The sequence below is a fragment of the Scylla paramamosain genome, chromosome 13, assembly GCF_035594125.1.
Source record: "Scylla paramamosain isolate STU-SP2022 chromosome 13, ASM3559412v1, whole genome shotgun sequence".
Taxonomy (NCBI): Eukaryota; Metazoa; Arthropoda; class Malacostraca; order Decapoda; family Portunidae; genus Scylla; species Scylla paramamosain.
The window spans coordinates 12,279,477-12,301,883 of record NC_087163.1 but is presented as its reverse complement, the minus strand read 5'-3'; positions in this window follow the sequence as shown (position 1 = coordinate 12,301,883).

The following is a 22,407-nucleotide window of genomic DNA, read 5'->3' as shown; positions in this document are numbered from 1 at the left end:
CGTTTCTTCGCCAATATGAAGTGCTTTCCATCCATTTTTGCATTTTTTGTAGGTAACAAGCTCAAAAACACATAAAAATATATCTTTTTGGTAATGTTATTCTATTTCTTCATATTGGTTAGTTTACATCCGTTTTAGCGTTTTTCTCCGTAAATCACTGAAAAGACGTTTTTAGTAATATTGTTGAAATTGCTGAAAAACACTCAAAAGACAGGTTTCTGGTAAAGTCGTGTAATTTCCCCATATAGGTGGATTTTGCATACACTTCAGGGTTTGTACATAACTCCGGAAAAAGCTAAAATTATTTTTTTATATAATGTTTATTTTTTTTTTTTACAAAATTTCCATTAATTTTGCCAGAATTTTGCCATCTCGGTACCTATGAAGATAAATAACGAATTTTTTTTTTCTCTATAAAGAGTGTTATTTGTGTGTTTTAGCTTTTTGTTACTTAAATAACTTAAAAACACTCATAATACATGATTTTTTGTAATGTTCTTTTGTTATACAAACATAAGGTTCTTTACATGTATTTAAGCGTTTTTATAGGTTACATGATCAAAAACACTCAAAATACATGTTTTTGGTTATGTTATTCTGTTTCTCCAAAAAGGGTGTTTTGCATGCGTTTTAGCGATTTGTTATGTAAGGATTTAAAAAACACTTAAAGGCAAGTTCTTCGTAAAAGTTGGTTTTATTCCCATATAATGTGATTGTTCTGGTTTTTAGTGCTTTGGTGCATATCACGCTCAAAAACACTAAAAAGACACTTTTTTGGAAGTCATTTTTTTCCCCACATGAAGGTAGTTTCGCATGTAATTTGGCATTTTCGTAACTAAGTATGTGAAAAACTCAACTTTTTTTCGTAATGTTCTTTTTTCCACATAAATTCCCTGAATTTTGGCAGAATTTTGGCATCTCGGTACCTATGAAGATGAATTAAAAAAAATTAAAAAAAAATCCCATTTGCTTAATTTTTTTATTCATTATTTTTTTTTTCTAATGAGTGTTATTTGTGGGTTTTAGCTTTTTGGTACTGAAAGAACTTAAAAATCACTCATAATACACGTTTCTCGTAAAGTTCTTTCGTTTCCCAAACATAAGGTTCTTTGCATGTATTTAAGCGTTTTTATAGATAACATGATCAAAAACACTCAAAATACATATATTTCGTAATGTAATTCTGTTTCTCCATAAAATGTATTTTGCATGCGTTTTAGCGTTTTGGTACGTAAAGAGCTCAAAAACACTTAAAGGCAAGTTTTTGGTAAAATTTGGTTTTATTCCCATGTAATGTGATTGCCCTGGCTTTTAGTGGTTTATTGCGTAACACGTCCAATAACACTGAAAAGACATGCAAAGCGTCCCATATGAGGAAATTAAAGACCTTACCAGAAATCTGTCTTTTGAGTGTTTTTCAGAATGTTAGGCACCAAAACGATAAATAATAAGGAACTCACTCTATGTCTGAATCCAAAAGAAAACTAGTGAAAACGTGTCTTTTTCAGTGTTTTAAGTAGAAAAACGCTAAAACTGATACAAACCAACCAATATCAAGAAGCAGAAAAACATTACCAAAAATATATATTTTGAGTGTTTTTGAGCTTGTTACTTACAAAAAAACGGGAAAATGGATACAAAGCACTCTATATTGGGAAACAAAGGGACACTGCGAGAAAAGTGTATAATAAAAAATTTATAGTTAAAAAAAAACCACATGGCAAAAAACGCAAAAACTCGTGTATACGCTGAAACTCATGAATAGAACTCTTAATTGAGAAACAGAGGAACCTTACTAAATGCGTGTCAAAAACACTAAAAGGCAAGTTCTTCGTAAAAGTTGGTTTCATTCCCATGTAATGTGATTGCCCTGCTTTTTAGTGCTTTATTGCCTAACACGCTCAAAAACACTTAAAAAACACTTTTCTGATAATATTTTTTTTTTCCCACATAAAGCTAGTTTTGCATGGAATTTGGGGTTTTGGTAACTAAGAATGTGAAAAAAAACTCAAAACACAGCCATTTAGTAAGGTTGTTCTATTTCTTAATTAAAAGTGTTATTCATGAGTTCCAGCATTTCGGTATGTAAGAAACTTTTCTAATACACACATTTCGTAAGGTATTTCTGTTTCAAAATTAAAAGTGTTATTCATGAGTTTCAGCTTTTTAGTATGTAAGAAACTTCTTTATGTACACGAGTTTTTGACCTTTTTTACCTTGTGGTTCTTGTCAAACTATAAAACACTCATACACGTTTCTCGTAATGTCCTTTTCTTTGATAATATAAAGTGCTTTCTATCCATTTTTGCATTTTTTTGTAGGTAACATGCTCAAAAACACATCAAAATATATCGTTTTAGCGTTTTTCTACGTAAATCACTGAAAAGACACGTTTTCAGTAATATTGTTGAAATTGCTTAAAAACACTCAAAAGACCGGTTTCTGAAAAGACAGGTTTCTGGTAAAGTCGTGTAATTTCCCCATATAGGTGGATTTGCATACACTTCAGGGTTTGTACATAACTCCGGAAAAAGCTAAAATTATTTAAAAAAAAAAATTTTTTTTACAAAATTTCCATGAATTTTGAAAGAATTTTAGCATCTCGGTACCTATGAAGATGAATAAAAAAAAAATTCTCTCTATAAAGAGTGTTATTTGTGGGTTTTAGCTTTTTGGTACTTGAGGAACTTAAAAAAACACTCATAATACACGATTTTCGTAATGCCCTTTTGTTATACAAACATAGGGTTCTTTATATGTATTTAAGCGTTTTTATAGGTTACATGATCAAAAACACTCAAAATACATGTTTTGGTAATGTTATTATGTTTCTCCATAAAGGGTGTTTTGCATGCGTTTTAGCGATTTGGTATGTAATGAGTTAAAAAACACTTAAAGGCCTGTTTTATTCCCATGTAATGTGATTTTTCTACTTTTTAGTGCTTTATTGCATATCACACTCAAAAACACTAAAAAGACACTTTTTTGGTATTGTCATTTTTTTTTTCCCACATGAAGGTGTTTTCGCATGTAATTTGGCATTTTCGTAACTAAGAATGTGAAAAACACTCAAAATAAACAATTTGGTAAGGTAGTTCTGTTTATTGATTAAAAGTGTTATTCATACATTTCATCATTTCGGTTTGTAAAAAAATTCTCTATATACACGAGTTTTTGCGTTTATTGCCTTGTGGTTCTTTTAAAACTATAAAACACTCATTATACACGTTTCTCGTAATGTCCTTTTGTTTCCTACTTTACATCCATTTTTCCATTTTTTGTTGGTAACAAGCTCAAAAACACTCAAAATATATATTTTTGGTAATGTTATTCTATTTCATCATATAGGTTGGTTTGCATCCGCTTGAGTGTTTTCTATGTAAAACACTGAAAAGACAAGTTTTCACTAATTTTGTTTTGCATTCACATATTGACTGACTTCCATATTATTTATCGTTTTGGTTCCTAACATGCTAAAAAACACTGAAAAGACAGGTTTTTGTTAAAATCGTTTAACTTCCCTATATAGGTGTCTTTGCATGCTATTTAGGGTTTGGTACATAACAATCCGAAAAAAAGCTATAATTAACTTTTTTGGTAATGTTCTTTTTTCCACATAAATTCCCTGAATTTTGGCAGAATTTTGGAATCTCGGTACCTATAAGGATGAATAACAAAAAAAAATCACATTTTTTTTTGTTTATTTTTTTTTCTATATAAAGAGTGTTATTTGTGGGTTTTAGCTTTTAGGTACTAAAGGAACTTAAAAAAAACATATATAATACACTTTTCTCGTAATGTCCTTTCGTTTCCCAAACATAAGGTTCTTTGCATGTATTTAAGCGTTTTTATAGATAATATGATCAAAAACACTTCAAATACATGTATTTGGTAATATTATTCTGTTTCTCCATAAAATGTATTTTGCATGATTTTTAGTGTTTTGGTATGTAAGGAGCTCAAAAACATTTAAAGGTAAGTTCTTGGTAAAATTTGGTTTTATTACCATGTAATATGATTGCCCTTCGTTTTAGTGCTTTATTGCGTAACACGCTCAAAAACACTCAAAAGACATGCAAGGCCTCGCATATGAAGAAATAAGAGACCTTACCAGAAAACTGTCTTTTGAGTGTTTTTCAGCATGTTAGGCACCAAAACGATAAATAACGAGGAACTCACTCTATGTTGGAATCCAAAAGAAAATTACTGAAAACGTGTCTTCCAGTGTTTTACGTAAAACTGATGCAAATCAACCAATATCAAGAAGCAGAAAACCATTACTAAAAATATATAATTTGAGTGTTTTTGAGCTTGTTACATACAAAAAAACACAAAATTGATACAAAACACTCTATATTGGGAAACAAAGGGGCATTGCGAGAAAAGTGTATAATGAATGTTTTATAGTTCAAAAAACCAGAAGCCAAAAAACGCAAAAACTCGTGTATATGGAGAAGCTTCCTAGATACTAAAATGCTGAAACTCATGAATAACACTCTTAATTGAGAAACAGAACAACCTTGCGTGTCAAAAACACTAAAATCCAAGTTTTTCGTAAAAGTTGGTTTTATTCCCATGTAATGTGATTCCCTGCTTTTTACATGCTCAAAAACACTCAGACACTTTTCTGATAATATCATTTTTTCCCACATAAAGTTAGTTTCGCATGGAATTTGGGGTTTTGGTAACTAAGAATGTAAAAAAAACACTCAAAATACACGCATTTAGTAAGGTAGTTCTGTTTCTCAATTAAAAGTGTTATTCATGCATTTCAGCATTTTGGTATGTAAGAAACTTCTCTATATACACGAGTTTTTGCGTTTTTTGCCTTGTGGTTCGTGTGAAACTATAAAACACTCATTATACACGTTTCTCGTAATGTTCTTTTGTTTCTCAATATAGAGTGCTTTCCATCCATTTTCGCATTTTTTCTAGGTAACAAGCTGAAAAACACTCAAAATATATCTTTTTGGTAATGTTATTCTATTTCTTCATATTGGTTGGTTTGCATCCGTTTAAGCGTTTTCCTTCGTAAATGACTGAAAAGACACGTTTTTAGTAATATTGTTGAAATTGCTGAAAAAACACTCAAAACACAGATTTCTCGTAAAGTCTTGTAATTTCCCCATATAGATGGGTTTGCATGCACTTCTGGGTTTGGTACATAATTCCGGAAAAAAGCTAAATTTTTTTTTATATGTCCTTTCGTTTCACAGACAGAGGGTTCTTTGGGTTTCAGAGGGTATTTAAGCGTTTTTATAGGTAACATGATCAAAAACATTCAAAATACATGTTTTTGGTAATGTTATTCTGTTTCTTCATAAAGGGTGTTTTGCATGCGTTTTAGCGTTTTGTTATGTAAGGAGTTAAACACACTTAAAGGCAATTTCTTCTTAAAAGTTAGTTTTATTCCTATATAATGTGATTATTCTGTTTTTTAGTACATTGTTGCATATCACGCTCAAAAACACTCAAAAGACACTTTTCTGATAATGTCATTTTTTCCCACATAAAGCTAGTTTCGCATGTAATTTGGGATTTTCGTAACTAAGAATGTGAAAAACACTCAAAATAGACACATTTGGTAAGGTAGTTCTGTTTCTCAATTAAAAGTGTTATTCATGAGTTTTAGCATTTTGGTATGTAAGAAACTTCTCTATATACACGAGTTTTTGCGTTTTTTGTCTTGTGGTTCTTGTGAAACTATAGATTAATCATTATGCACGTTTCTCTAAATGTCCTTTTGCTTCATAATATAGAGTGCTTTTACATCCATTTTCGCGTTTTTCGTAGGTAAAAAGCTCAAAAACACTTTTTGGTAATGTTATTCTATTTCTTCATATTTTTTCTACGTGAAACACTGAAAAGACACGTTTTCAGTAAATTTGTTTTGGATTCACATATTGACTGACTTCCATATTATTTATCGGTTTCGTGCCTAACATGCTGAAAAACACTGAAAAGACAGGTTTCTGGTAAACTCGTTTAATTTCCTCATATAGGTGGCTTTGCATGTACTTTAGGGTTTGGTAAATAACAATCCTAAAAAAAAAGCTATAATTAACTTCTTTGATAATGTTCTTTTTTCCTCATAAATTCCCTGAATTTTGGCAGAATTTTGGCATCTCGGTACTTATGAAAATCAATATAAAAAAAAATGCAATTTTTTATTTTTTTTATTTGTTTCTCTTTAATGAGTGTTATTTGTGGTTTTTAACGTTTTGGTACTTAAGAAACTTAAAAACAGTCATAATACACGTTTCTCGTAATGTCCTTTCGTTTCCGAAAGATAGGTTTCTTTGCATGTATTTAAGCGTTTTATAGGTAACATGATCAAAAACACTTAAAACATGTTTTTTGTAATGTTTTTCTGCTTCTCCATAAAGGAGTGTTTTGCATGCGTTTTAGCGTTTTGGTATGTAAGGAGCTCAAAACACATAATGGCAAGTTCTTGGTCAAAGTTGGTTTTATTTCCATGTAATGTGATTGCCCTGCTTTTTAGTGCTTTATTGCCTAACACGCTCAAAAACACTCAAAAGACACTTCTGGTAATGTCATTTTTTTCCCACATAAAGCTAGTTTCGCATGCTATTTGGGATTTTGCTAAGAATGTGAAAAACACTGAAAATACACGCTTTTGGTAAGGTTTTTCTTTTTCTCAATAAAGATTGTTGTTATTCACGAGTTTCAGCATTTTGGTATCTAAGAAACTTCTTTATATACACGAGTTTTTGCGTTTTTTGCCTTGTGGTTCTTGTGAACCACAAGTTCTTTTGCTCGAAAATAATAAGACACTCATTATAGACGTTTCTCGTAATGTCCTTTTGTTTCCCAATAGGGAGTGATTTGCATCCATTTTCACCTTTTTTGTAGGTAATAAGCTAATGTTATTCTATTTTTTTTATATTGGTTGGTTTGCATCCGATTTAGCGTTAGCATAAATTCAGGGAATTTATGTTGAATAAAGAACATTACCAAAAAAGTTAATTATAGCTTTTTTTTCGGATTGTCATAAACCAAACCCTAAATAGCATGCAGAGACACCTATATATGGAAGTTAAACGATTTTAACAGAAACCTGTCTTTTCAGTGTTTTTTTAGCATGTTAGGAACCAAAACGATAAATAATATGGAAGTCAGTCAATATGTGAATGCAGAACAAGATTAGTGAAAAATTGTCTTTTCAATGTTTTACATAGAAAACACTCAAGCGGATGCAAACCAACCTATATAATGAAATAGAATAACATTACCAAAAAGATATATATTCTGAGTGTTTTTGAACTTGTTACCAACAAAAAATGCAAAAATGGGTGTAAAGTACTCTATATTAGGAAACAAAAGGACATTACGAGAGACGTGTATAATGAGTGTTTTATAGTTTTAAAAGAACAACAAGGCAATAAACGCAAAAACTCGTGTATATAGAGAAATTTCTTTCATACCGAAATGATCAAATGCATGAATAACACTTTTAATCAATAAACAGAACTATCTTACCAAATTGTGTATTTTGAGTGTTTTTCACATTCTTAGTTACGAAAATGCCAAATTACATGCGAAACTACCTTCATGTGGGAAAAAAAAATGACAATACCAAAAAAGTGTCTTTTTAGTGTTTTTGAGCGTGATATGCAATAAAGCACTAAAAAGTAGAAAAATCACATTACATGGGAATAAAACCAACTTTTACGAAGAACTTGCCTTTAAGGATTTTTTTTTTTATTCCTTACATACCAAATCGCTAAAACGCATGCAAAACACCCTTTATGGAGAAACATAATAACATTACCAAAGCATGTATTTTTGAGTGTTTTTGATCATGTAACCTATAAAAACGCTTAAATACATGTAAAGAACCCTATGTTTGTATAACAAAAGGACATTACGAAAATTGTGTATTATGAGTGTTTTTAAGTTCCTCAAGTACCAAAAAGGTAAAACCCACTAATAACACTTTATAGAGAGATTTTTTTTTGTTTTTCATCTTCATAGGTAACGAGATGCCAAAATTCTTTCGAAATTCATAGAAATTTTGTAAAAAATTAATTTTAGCTTTTTCCGGAGTTATGTACAAACACTGAAGTGTATGCAAATCCACCTATATGGGGAAATTACACGACTTTACCAGAAACCTGTCTTTTAAGCTTTTTTTCAGCAATTTCAACAATATTACTGAAAACGTGTCTTTTCAGTCATTTACGTAGAAAAACGCTAAAACGATATATCTCGATGTGTTTTTGAGCTTGTTACCTACAAAAAATGCAAAAATGGATGGATAGCACTTTATATTGGCAAAGAAAAGGACATTACGAGAAACGTGTATGAGTGTTTTATAGTTTGACAAGAACCACAAGGTAAAAAGGTCAAAAACTCGTGTACATAAAGAAGTTTCTTACATACTAAAAAGCTGAAACTCATGAATAAAACTTTTAATTTTGAAACAGAAATACCTTACGAAATGTGTGTATTAAAAAGTTTCTTACATACCGAAATGCTGGAACTCATGAATAACACTTTTAATTAAGAAATAGAACAACCTTACTAAATGCCTGTGTTTTGAGTTTTTTTCACATTCTTAGTTACCAAAACCCCAAATTTCATGCAAAACTAGCTTTATGTGGGAAAAAATAATATTATCAGAAAATTGTTCTTTGAGTGTTTTTGAGCGTGTTAGGCAATACAGCACTAAAAACCAGGGTAATCACATTACATGGGAATAAAAACAACTTTTACCAATAACTTGCTTTTAAGTGTTTTTGAGCTCATTACATACCAAAACCCTAAAACGCATGCAAAACACCTTTTATGGAGAAACAATAAAATTACCAAACACATATATTTTGAGGGTTTTAATCATGTTATCTATAAAAACGCTTAAATAAATACAAAGAACCTTATGTTTGCGAAACTAAAGGACATTACAAGAAATGTGTATTATAAGTGTTTTTAAGTTCCTTAAGTACCAAAAAGCTAAAACCCACAAATAACACTCTTTATTTAGAAAATCAAAAAATAAAAAAAAATAAAAAATAGGAATTTTATTTATTTTTTTTATTCATCTTCATGGTACCGAGATGCCAAAATTCTGGGAAAATTCAGGGCAATCATATGATAAAAGAATATTATCAAAAAAGTTAATTTCAGCTTTTTTTTTCGGACTGTTATGTACCAAACCCTAAAGTGCATGCAAAGCCTCCTATATTAGGAAATTAAACGACCTTACCAGAAATCTGTGTTTTGAGTGTTTTTTTTAGCATGTTAGGCACCAAAACGATAAATAATAAGGAACTCGCTCTATATGGGAATCCAAAACAAAGTTACTGAAAACGTGTCTTTTCAGTGTTTTACGTAGAAAAACGCTGAAACGGATGCAAAGCAGCTAATATCATGAAATAGAAAAACGTTACTAAAACGGTATATTTTGAGTGTTTTTGAGCTTGTTACCTACAAAAAAAAAACGCGAAAATTAATGCAAAGCACTCTATATTGCGAAACAAAAGGACATTGCAAGAAAAGTGTATAATGAATGTTTTATAGTTCAAAAGAACAACAAGGCAAAAAACGCAAAATCTCGTGATATGGAGAGGTTTCCTAGATACTAAAATGCTAAAACTCGTGTATAACACTCCTAATTGAGAAACAGAACAACCTTAATAAATGCGTGTATTTTGAGTGCTTTTCACATTCTTAGTTACCAAAACCCCAAATTGCATGCGAAAATATATTTGTGGGAAAAAAAATGACTTTACCAGAAAAGTTTCTTTTGAGTGTTTTTGAGTGTGATAGGCAATAAAGCACTAAAAAAGAGGGCAATCACATTACATTGGAATAAAACCAATTTTTAACAAGAATTTGCCTTTAAGTGTATTTGAGCTCCTTATATACCAAAACACTAAAATGCATGGAAAATACACTTTATGGTGAAACAGAATAACATTACCAAAATATGTATTTTGAGTGATTTTGATTATGTTATAAATAAAAACGCTTAAATACATGCAAAGAACCCTATTTTTTGGAAACCAAAGGACATTACGAGAAACGTGTATTATGAGTGTTTTCAAGTTCATTAAGTACGAAAAAGCTAAAAACCACAAATTACACTCTTTATTGAGAAAATAAATAAATAAAAAAGTACGATATATTTTTTTTCATTTCTATTCATCTTCACAGGTAAGGAGGTGACAAAATTCGGGCAAAGTTTAGGAAATTATATGAAATAAGAACATTATCAAAAAAGTTAAATTTAAAGTTGTTTTTTTTCGGACTGTTATGTAACAAACCCCTAAATTGCATGCAAAGCCACCTATATAAGGAAATTAAACGTCTTTGCCAGAAAACTGTCTTATGAGTGTTTTTCAGCATGTTAGGAACCAACACGATAAAACCCAAGGAAGTCAATCTATATGGGAATCCAAAACAAAATTATTGAAAACGTGTCTTTTCGGTGTTTTACGTAGAAAACGCTAAAACGGATGCAAACCAACCAAAATAAAGAAATAGTATAACATTACCAAAAAGGTATATTTTGAGTGTTTTTGAAATTGTTATCTACAAAAACGCGAAAATGGATGGAAATCACTCTATATTAGGAAGCAAAAGGCATCAAAAAGAATGTTAGGCACCAAAACGATAAATAATATGAAAGTCACTCTATATGGAAATCCAAAACAAAATTACTGGAAACGTGTCTTTTAAAAGATTTACGTAGAAAAACGCTAAAATGAATGCAAACCGACCAACATGAAGAAATAGAATAACATTACCGAAAAAATATATTTTGTGTGTTCTTGAGCTTGTTACATAAAAAAAAAAAAGGCGAATATGGATGCGAAGCACTCTATATAAGGAAAAAAAAAGGACATAACGAGAATCAAGTATCATGAATATTTTATAGTTTCACCAGAATCACAAGGCAAAAAACGCAAACCTCGACTGTATGGAGAAGTTTCTAAGATACCAAAATACTGAAACTCATGAATAACACTCTTAATCAAGATACAGAACAACCTTACTAAATGCGTGTATTTTGAGTGTTTTTTTTTTACATTCTTAGTTACCAAAACCCCAAATTCCATGCGAAACTAGCTTTATGTGGGAAAAAAATTACATTACCAGAAAAGCGTCTTTGAGTGTTTTTGAGCGTGTTAGCCAATAAAGCACTAAAAAGCAGGGCAATCACATTACATGGGAATAAAACAAACTTTTACGAAGAACTTGCCTTTTAGTGTTTTTGACACGCATTTAGTAAGGTTGCTCTGTTTCTCAATTAAGAGTGTTATTCATGAGTTTTTGCGTTTTTTGCCTTGTGGTTTTTTTTTAATTATAAAACATTCATTATACACTTTTCTCGCAATGTCACTTTGTTTCCCAATATAGAGTGATTTGTATCCATTTTCGCGTTTTTTTGTAGGTAGCAAGCTCAAAAACACTCAAAATATACATTTTTATTAAATGTTTTTCTGCTTCTTGATATTGGTTGGTTTTTATCAGTTTTAGCGTTTTTTCTACGTAAAACACTGCAAAGACATGTTTTTAGTAATTTTTTTTTTTCGATTCCCACATAGAGTGAGTTCCTTATTATTTATCATTTTGGTGCCTAACATGCTGAAAAACACTCAAAAGACAGATTTCCGGTAAGGTCTTTCATTTCCTGAAATGGGACGCTTTGCATGTGTTTTCAGTATTTTTGAGCGTGTTACGCAATAAAGCACTAAAAGCCAGGGTAATCACATTACATGGGAATAAAACAAAATTTTACCAAGAACTTGCCTTTAAGTGTTTTTGAGCTCCTTACGTACCAAAACACTAAAACGCATGCAAAATACTTTTATGGAGAAACAGAATTACATTACCAAATACATGTATTTTGAGTGTTTTTGATCATATTATCTATAAAAACGCTTAAATATATGTAAAGAACCTTATGTTTGGGAAACGAAAGAACATTACGAGAAACGTGTATTATTTTTAAGTTGCTTTAGTACCAAAAAGCTAAAACCCACAAATAACACTCTTTAGAAAAAAAAAAAAAAAATAATAAATAAAAAATAAGAAAATGGGATTTTTTTTTTTTTGTTATTCATCTTCATAGGTATTGAAATGCCAAAATTCTGCCACAATTCAGAGAATTTATGTGGAAAAAAGAACATTATCGTAAAAGTTAATTATAGCTTTTTTTTTGGATTGTTATGTAACAAACCCTAAAGTACATGCAAAGCCACCTATATAGGGAAGTCAAACGATTTTACCAGAAACCTGTCTTTTCAGTGTTTTCAGCATGTTAGGTAGGCACCAAAAACGATAAATAATTTTTAAGTCAGTCAATATGTGAATCCAAAAGAAAATTACTGAAAACGTGTCTTTTCAGTGTTTTACGTAGAAAAACGCTAAACCGGATACAAACCATCCTATATGAAGAAATACAATAACATTACCAAAAAAATATATTTTGAGTGTTTTTGAGCTTGTTACCTACAAAAAAATGCCAAGCACTCTATATTAGGAAATAAAAGGACATTACAAGAAACGTGTAAAATGAGTGTTTTATAGTTTTAAAAGAACCACAAGGCAGTAAACGCAAAACCTCGTGTATATAGAGAAATTTTTTACATACCAAAATGATAAAAAGCATGAATAACACTTTTAGTCGATAAACCTTACCAAATTGTGTATTTTGAGTGTTTTTCACATTCTTGGTTACGAAAATGCCAAATTACATGCTAAAAATAATTTCTTGTGGGAAAATATATGACATTACCAAAAAAGTGTCTTTTGTGTGTTTTTCAGCGTGATATGCAACAAAGCTCTAAAAAGCAGAACGACCACATTGCATGAGAATAAAACCCACTTTTACGAAGAAGTATTTTTTAACCCTTATATACCAAACCGCTAAAACGCATGCAAAACAAACTTTATGGAGAACAAGAATAACATTACCAAAAACATATATTTTGAGTACATGCAAAGAACATTATATTTGGGAAACAAAAGGACATTACGAGAAACGTGTATTATGAGTGTTTTTTTAAGTTCCTTAAGTACCAAAAAGCTAAAACACAAAAATAACACTCTTTATATAAAAAAAAAAGTAAAATAAATAGGATTTTTTTCTCTCTTTTTTTTGTTATTCATCTTCATAGGTACCGAGATGCCAAAATTCTGGGAAAATTCATGGCAATTATGTGATTAATGAGTATTATCAAAAAAGTTAATTTCAGCTTTTTTTTTTTCGGACTGTTATGTACCACACCCTAAAGTACATGCAAAACCTCCAATATGAGGAAATTAAACGACCTTACCAGAAATCTGTGTTTTAAGTGTTTTTTAGCATGTTAGGCACAAAAACGATCAATAATAAGGAACTCACTCTATATGGGAATCCAAAACAAACTTACTTAAAACGTGTCTTCTCAGTGTTTTACGTAGAAAAAAGTTAAAACGGATGGAAACGAACCAATATCAAGAAATAGAAAAACGTTACCAAAAAGGTATATTTTCAGTGTTTTTGAGCTTTTTACCTACAAAAAACGCGAAAATTGATGCAAAACACTCTATATTGAGAAACAAAAGGACATAGCAAGAAAAGTGTATAACGAGTGTTTTATAGTTCAAAATAACCTCAAAGCAAAAAACGCAAATACTCGTGTATATGGAGAGATTTCCTAGATTCCAAAATGCTGAAACTCATGAATAACACTCAATTGAGAAACAGAACAACCTTACTAAATGCGTGTATTTTCAGTGCTTTTCACATTCTTAGTCACCAAAAACTCAAAATTGCATGCGAAACCACCTTTATGTTAGAAAAAAAAATGACATTACCAGAAAAGTGTCTTTTAAGTGTTTTTGAGCGTGATAGGCAATAAAGCACTAAAAAGCAGGGCAATCATATTACATTGGAATAACATGTTTTTTACCAAAAACTTGCCTTTAAGTGTTTTTGAGCTCCTTATATACAAAACTGCTAAAACGCATGGAAAACACACTTTATGGAGAAACACTTCATTTTTTTTTGTAGGTAACAAGCTCAAAAACACTCAAAATATACATTTTTGGTAATGTTTTTCTGCTTCTTGATACTGGTTGGTTTGCATCAGTTTTAGTGTTTTTCTACGTAGAACACTGAGAAGACACGTTTTCAGTAATTTTCTTTTGGATTCCCACATAGAGTGAGTTCCTTATTATTTATCGTTTTGGTGCCTAATATGCTGAAAAACACTCAAAAAACAGATTTCTGGTAGGGTCTCTAATTTCCTTATATGCGAGGCGTTGCATGTCTTTTGAGTAATTTTGAGCGTGTTACGCAATAAAGCACTAAAAAGGAAGGGCAATCACATTACATGGGAATAAAACCAAACTTTATCTTGAACTTACCTTTAAGTGTTTTCGAGCTTCTTACATACCAAAACGCTAAAACGTTTGCAAAATACATTTTATGGAGAAACAGAATAATATTACCAAATACATGTATTTTGAGTGTTTTTGATCATATTATTTATAAAAACCCTTAAATACATGCAAAGAACCTTATGTTTGGGAAACGAAAGGACATTACGAGAAACGTGTATTATGAGTATTTTTTAAGTTCCTTCAGTACGTAAAAGCTAAAACCCACAAATAACACTCTTTATTATTTGTTATTCATCCTTATAGGTACCGAGATGCCAAAATTCTGTCAAAATTCAGGGAAATTATGTGGAAAAAAGAACATTACCCAAAAAGTTAATTATAGCTTTTTTTTCGGATTGTTAAGTACCAAACCAAAACTTATATAGGGAAGTTCAACGACTTTATCAGAAACCTGTGTTTTCAGTGTTTTTCAGCATGTTAGGCACCAACACGATAAATAATATGGAAGTCAGTCAATATGTGAATCCAAAGTTGCAAGAAAAGTGTATAATGAGTGTTTTATAGTTCAAAAGAACCAAAAGGCAGAAAACGCAAAAACTTGTGGAAATGGAGAAGTATCCTAGATACCAAAATGCTTAAACTCATGAATAACATTCCTAATTGAGAAACAGAACAACCTTACTAAATGCGTATATTTTGAGAGCTTTTCACATTTTTAGTTACCAAAACCCCAAATTGCATGCGAAACCAGCTTTATGTGAAAAAAAAATGACATTACCAGAAAAATGTCTTGTGAGTGTTTTTGAGCATGATACCCAATAAAGCACTAAAAAGCAGGGTAATCACATTACATTTGAATAAAACCAATTTTTATCAAGAACTTGCCTTTAAGTGTTTTTGAGCTCCTTATATACTGAACCGGTAAAACGCATGCTAAACAAACTTTATGGAGAAATAGAATGAAATTACCAAAAACATGTATTTTGAGTGTTTTTGATCATGTTATCTATAAAAACGCTTAAATACATGAAAAGAACCTTATGTTTGGGAAACAAAAGGACATTACTAGAAACGTATATTATGAGTGTTTTTATGTTTGTTAAGTACCAAAAACCTAAAGCCCACTCTTTATTTAGAAAAAAAAATAAATAAATATAAAAATAAAAAAATATAATTTTTTTTTTGTTATTCATCTTTATAGGTACCGAAATGCCAAAATACTGGGAAAATTCAAGACAATTATATGATAAGAGAATATTATCAAAAAAGTTGATTTTAGCTTTTTTTTCGGACTGTTATATACCAAACCCTAAACTGCATGCAAAGCCTTTTATATAAGGAAATTAAACGACCTTACCAGAAATCTGTCTTTTGAGTGTTTTTCAGCATGTTAGGCACCAAAATGATAAATAATAAGGAACTCACTTTATATGGGAATCCAAAACAAAATCATTAAAAACGTGTCTTCCCAGTGTTTTACGTAGAGAAACGCTAAAAAGGGTGCAAACCAACCATTATCAAGAATTAGAAAAAAACATTACCAAAAAGGTATATTTTGAATGTTTTTGAGCTTGTTACCTACAAAAAAAAAAAAAAAAAAACGCTAAAATTGATACAAAGCACTCTATATTGGGATACAAAGGGACATTGCGAGAAAAGTGTATAATGAGTGTATTATAGTTCAAAAGAACAACAAGGCAAAATACGCAAAAACTCGTCTATATGGAGAAGTTTCCTAGATACCAAAATGCTGAAACACATGAATAACACACTTAATTGAGAAAGAGAACAACCTTACCAAATTCGTGTATTTTGAGTTTTTTTTATATTCTTAGTTACCAAAAACCCAAATTTCATGCGAAACCAGATTTAAGTGGGAACACATGACATATCCAGAAAAATGTCTTTTGAGTGTTTTTGAGCGTGATAGGCAATAAAGCACTAAAAAGCAGGGCAATCACTTTTCATTGGAATAAACCCAATTTTTACCAAGAACTTGCCTTTAAATGTTTTTGAGCTCCTTATATACCAATCCGCTAAAACGCATGCAAAACAAACTTTATGGAGAAACAGAATAACATTACCAAAAACATGTAATTTGGGTGTTTTTTTTATCATGTTACCTATAAAAATGCTTAAATACATGGAAAGAACATTATGTTTGGGAAACAAAAGGACATTACGAGAAACGTGTATTATGAGTGTTTTTTTTTTTTAAGTTCCTTAAGTACCAAAAAGTTGAAACCCACAAATAACACTCTTTATTTAGAAAAAAAAATAGGATTTTTTTTCCCATCTTCATAGGTACCGAGATGCCAAAATTATGGGAAAATTCAGGAAAGTTATATGAACAAAATAATATTATCAAAAAAGTTAATTTTAGCTTTTTTTTCGGACTGTTATGTACCAAAACCTAAAGTGCATGGAAAACCTCCTATATGAAGAAATTAAATGAACTTAACAGATATCTGTCTTTTCAGTGTTTTTGAGCATGTTAGGCACCAAAACGATAAATAATAAGGAACTCACTCTATATGGGAACCCAAAACAAAATTACTGAAAATGTATCTTCTTAGTGTTTTACGTAGAAAAACGCAAAAACTCGTGCATATAAAGAAGTTTCTTAGATACCAAAATGCTGAAACTCATGAATAACAATCTTAATTTAGAACAAGAACAACCTAAGCAAATGCCTGTATTTTGAGTGTTTTTCATATTCCTAGTTAGCAATACCCAAAATAGCATGCGAAACTAGCTTTATGAGGGAAAAAAAATGACATTAACAGAAGTGTCTTTTAATTGTTTTTTAGCGTGTTAGGCAATGAAGTACTAAAAAGCAGGGCAATCACATTACATGGGAATAAATTCAACTTTTACCAAGATTTTGCCAAGATGTGTTTTTGAGCTGCTTACATACCAAACCGCTAAAACGCATGGAAAACAAACTTTATGGAGAAACAGAATAACATTACCAAAAACATGTATTTTGAGTGTTTTTGATAATGTTATCTAAAAAAACGCATAAATACATGCAAAGAACCTTATATTTGGGAAACAAGGACATTACGAGAAACGTGAATTATGAGTGTTTTTAAGTTCCTTGACTACTAAAAAGCTAAAACCCACAAATAACACTCGTTATGTAGAAAAAATAAAAAAAATAAACAAAAGAAGAAAAAAAGGATTTTCTTTTCTTTTTTTTTTTTTTTTTATTCAACTTCATAGGTACCAAGATGCCAGAATTCTGGGAAAAATTAGGGCAATTATATGATAAGAGAATATTATCAAAAAAAGTTGATATTAGCTTTTTTTCGGACTGTTATGTACTAAACACTAAAGTGCATACAAACCCTCCCATATGAAGAAATTAAACGACCTTACCAGAATTCTGTGTTTTGAGTGTTTTTCAGCATGTTAGGCACCAAAACGATAAATAAGGAACTCACTCTATATCGCAAACCAAAACAAAATTACTGAAAACGTGTCTTCTCATTGTTTAAAGTAGAAAAACGCTAAAACGGATGCAAACCAATCAATATCAAGAAGTAGAAAGACATTACCAAAAAGGTATATTTTGAGTGTTTTTGATCTTGTTACCTACAAAAAAAAAAAAACGCGAAAATTGATACAAAGCACTCTATATTGGGAAACAAAGGGACATTGCGAGAAAAGTGTATAATGAATGTTTTATAGTTCAAAAAAAACCACAAGGCAAAAAACGCAAAAACTCGTGTATATGGAGAAGTTTCTTATATACCAAAATGCTGAAACTCATGAATAACACTCTTAATTGAGAAACAGAACAACTTTACTAAATGCGTGTATTTTCACTGCTTTTCACATTCTTAGTTACCAAAATCCCAAATTGCATGCGAAACCAGCTTTATGTGGGAAAAATATGACATTACCAGAAAAGTGTCTTTTGAGTGTTTTTGAGCGTGATAGGCAATATATTTTACATGGCAATAAAATCAATTTTTACCAAGAACTTGCCTTTAAGTGTTTTGAGCTCCTTAGATACCAAAACGCTAAAACGCATGCAAAACACACTTTATGGAGAAAGAGAATAGCATTACCAAAAACATATATTTTGAGTGTTTTTGATCATGTTACTAATAAAAACGCTTAAATACATGCAAAGAACCCTATTTTTGGGAAATGAAAGGACATTGCGAGAAACGTGTATTACGAGTGTTTTTTAAGATCATTATTTACCAAAAAGCTAAAAGCCACAAATAACACTCTTTATTGAGAAAAAATAAATAAATAAAAAAATACGATATTTTTTTTCTTTCTTTTTCATCTTCACAGGTACCTAGATGCCAAAATTTGGGCAAAATTCAGGAAATTATGAGTTACTTATCAAAAAAATTTAATTTTAGCTTTTTTTTCGTATTGTTATGTACAAAACCCTAAAGTGCATGCAAAGCCACCTATATGGGGAAATTAAACGTCTTTGCCAGAAAACTGTCTTATGAGTGTTTTTCAGCTTCTTAGCCACCATAACCGTAAATAATATGCAAGTCACTCTATATGGGAATCTAAAACAAAATTACTGAAAACGTGTGTTTTCGGTGTTTTACGTAGAAAAACGCTAAAACGGATGCAAACCAACCAAAAAGAAGAAATAAAATGACATTACCAAAAAGGAACATTTTGAGTGTTTTTGAGCTTGTTACCTACAAAAAACGCGAAAATGGATGCAAAGCACTCAATATTTGGAAACAAAAGGACATTACGAAAAACGTGTATAATGAGTGTCTAATTATTTTTGAGCAAAAGAACTTGTGGTTCACCAGAACCACAAGTCAAAAAACGCAAAAACTAGTCTACATAAAGAAGTTTCTTAGATACCAAAATGCTGGAACTCTTAAATAACAATATTAATTGAGAAACAGATCAATCTTACCAAATGCGTGTATTTTGAGTGTTTTTCACATTCATAGTTAGCAAAACCCCAAATAGCACGCGAAACTATGTTGGAAAAAAATGACATTACCAGAAGTGTCTTTTGAGCGTTTTTGTTTTTGAGCGTGTTAGACAATAAATCACAAAAAAACAGGGCAATCACATTACATGAGAATAAAACCAACTTTTTACCAACAACTTGCCTTGAAGTGTTTTTTGACCTCCTTACAAACCAAAACACTAAAACGCATTCAAAAAATCATTTATGGAGATGAAGAATAACATTACTAAAAACATGTGTTTTAAGTGTTTTTGATCATGTTACCTACAAAAAACGCTTAAATACATGCAAAGAACCCTATGTTTGGGAAACGAAAGGACATTACGAGAAACGTGTATTAGGACCGTTTTTAAGTTCCTTAAGTACCAAAACGTTAAAACCCACAAATAACACTCTGTATAGAGAAAAAAAATAAATGAAAATAGCTTTTTTTTCTTATACTGATTTTCATATGTACCAAGACGCCAAAATTCTGCCAAAATTCAAAGAATTTATGTGGAAAAAAGAACATTATCAAAAAAGGTAATTATAGCTCTTTTTCGGATTTTTATGTACCAAACTCTAAAGTGCATGCCACCTATATAAGGAAATTAAACGACTTTACCAGAAAGCTGTCTTTTCAGTGTTTTTCAGCATGTTAGGCACCAAAACGATAAATAATATGGAAGTCAGTCAATATGTGAATCCAAAACAAAATTACTGAAAACGTGTCTTTTCAGTGTTTTAAGTAGAAAAACGCTAAAACGGATGCAATCCAACAAATATGAAGAAATAGAATAACATTATCAAAAAGTGTTTTTGAGCTTTTTACCTACAAAAAAACGCGCAAAAGGATGGAAAGCACTCTATATTGGGAAGCAAAAGGACATTACGAGAAACGTGTATAATGAGTGTTTTATAGTTTCACAAGAACCACAAGGCAAAAAACGCAAAAACTCGTGTATATAGAGAAGTTTCTTACATACCAAAACGCTAAAACTCATGAATAACACTTTTAATTGAAAAACAGAACTACCTTACCAAATGTGACATGCGAAACTAGCTTTATGTGGTAAAAAAAAAGGACATTACAAGAAAAGTGTCTTTTGAGTGTTTTTGAGCGTTATATGCAAAAAAAAAAAAAACACTAAAAAGCAGAACAATCACATTACACTGGAATAAAACCAAATTTTACGAAGAACTTGCCTCTAAGTGTTTTTTAACTCCTTACATACCAAAACGCTAAAAGCATGCAAAACAACCTTTATGGAGAAACAGAATAACATTACCAAAAACATGTATTTTGATTGTTTTTTATCATGTTACCTATAAAATCGCTTAAATACATGCAAAGAACCCTATGTTTGTGAAAGGACATTACGAAAATCGTGTATTATGAGTATTTTTAAGATCCTTAAGTACCAAAAATCTAAAACCCACAAATAACACTCTTTATAGAGAAAAAATATAATTAAAAAAATAAATCTTTTTTTTTTTGTTATTCATCTTCATAGGTAACGAGATGCCAAAATTCTGAGAAATTTCAGGGAAATTATGTGAAAAAAAATACAAAAAAAATAATTTTAGCTTTTTCCGGAGTTATGTAAGAAGTGCATGCAAACCCACCTATATGGGTAAGTTACACGACTTTACAAGAAACGTGTCTTTTGGTGTTTTCAGCCATTTCAACAGTATTACTGAAAACGTGTCTTTTCAGTTTTAGCGCAGAACGCTAAAACGGATGCAAACCAACCAATATGAAGAAATAGAATAACATTACAAAAAAATTGAGTATTTTTGAGTTTGTTACCTACAAAAAACGCAAAAATGAATGCAAAGCAGTCTATATTGGGAAATAAAAGGATATTACAAGAAAATTGTATAATGAATGTTTTAATAGTTTTCAAGAACCATAAGGCAAAAAACGCAAAACTCTTATATATGGAGTTTTTTAGACACCAAAATGCTGAAACTCATGAATAACACTCTTAATTGAGAAACAGAACAATTTCAGGAAATGAGTGTATTTTGAGGGTTTTTTTTTTAGTTTTTTTAGTGTTTTTTCACCGTGTTAGGCAATTAAGCACTAAAAAGCAGGGCAATCACATTACATGGGAATATAACCAACTTTTATCAAGAACATGCTTTTAAGTTTTTTTGAGCTCGTTACATACCAAAACGCTAAAACCCATGCAAAACACCCTTTATGGAAAAACAGAATAACATTATCAAAAACATGTATTTTGAGTGTTTTTGAGCTTGTTACCAATAAAAATGCTTAAATACATGCAAAGAACCCTATGTTTGGGAATGAAAGGACATTACGAGGAATGTGTATTATGAGTGTTTATAAGTTCCTTAAGTACCAAAAAGCTAAAACCCACAAATAACACTCTTTATAGAGAAAAAAAAAAAAAAATAGCATTTTTTTTTTTATCTTCATAGGCATGAGATGCCAAAATTCTGGCAAAATTCAGAAAAATTACGTAAAAAAAAAATATGAAAGATGTTAATTTTTTTTTTTTCAGACTGTTATGTACCAAACCCTAAAGTGTATGCAAAACCACCTGTATGGGGAAATTAAACGACTTTACAAGAAACCTGTCTTTTGAGTGTTTTTCAGCTTGTTAGGCATCAAAACGATAAATAACATAGAAGTCACTCTATATGGGAATCCAAAACAAAATTACTGAAAACGTGTCTTTTCTGTGTTTTACGTAGAAAAACGCTAAAACGGTTGGAAACCAACCAATATGAAGAAATAGAATAACATTACCAAAAAGGTATATTTTGAGTGTTTTTGATGATGTTACCTATAAAAACGCTTAAATACATGTAAAGAATCTTATCTTTAAGAATCAAAAGGACATTACGAGAAACGAGTATTATGAATGTTTTTATGTTCCTTACGTACCAAAAAGCTTAAACCCACAAATAACACTCTATATAGAGAAAAAATAAATAAATGAAAAAATAGCATTTTTAAATTTTTTTTTTTGTTATTAATCTTCATAGGTAGCGAGATGCCAAAATTCTGGCAAAATTCAGGGAAATTATGTGAAAAAAGAATATCAAAAAAGTTAATTTTAGCTTTTTTTTTAAGA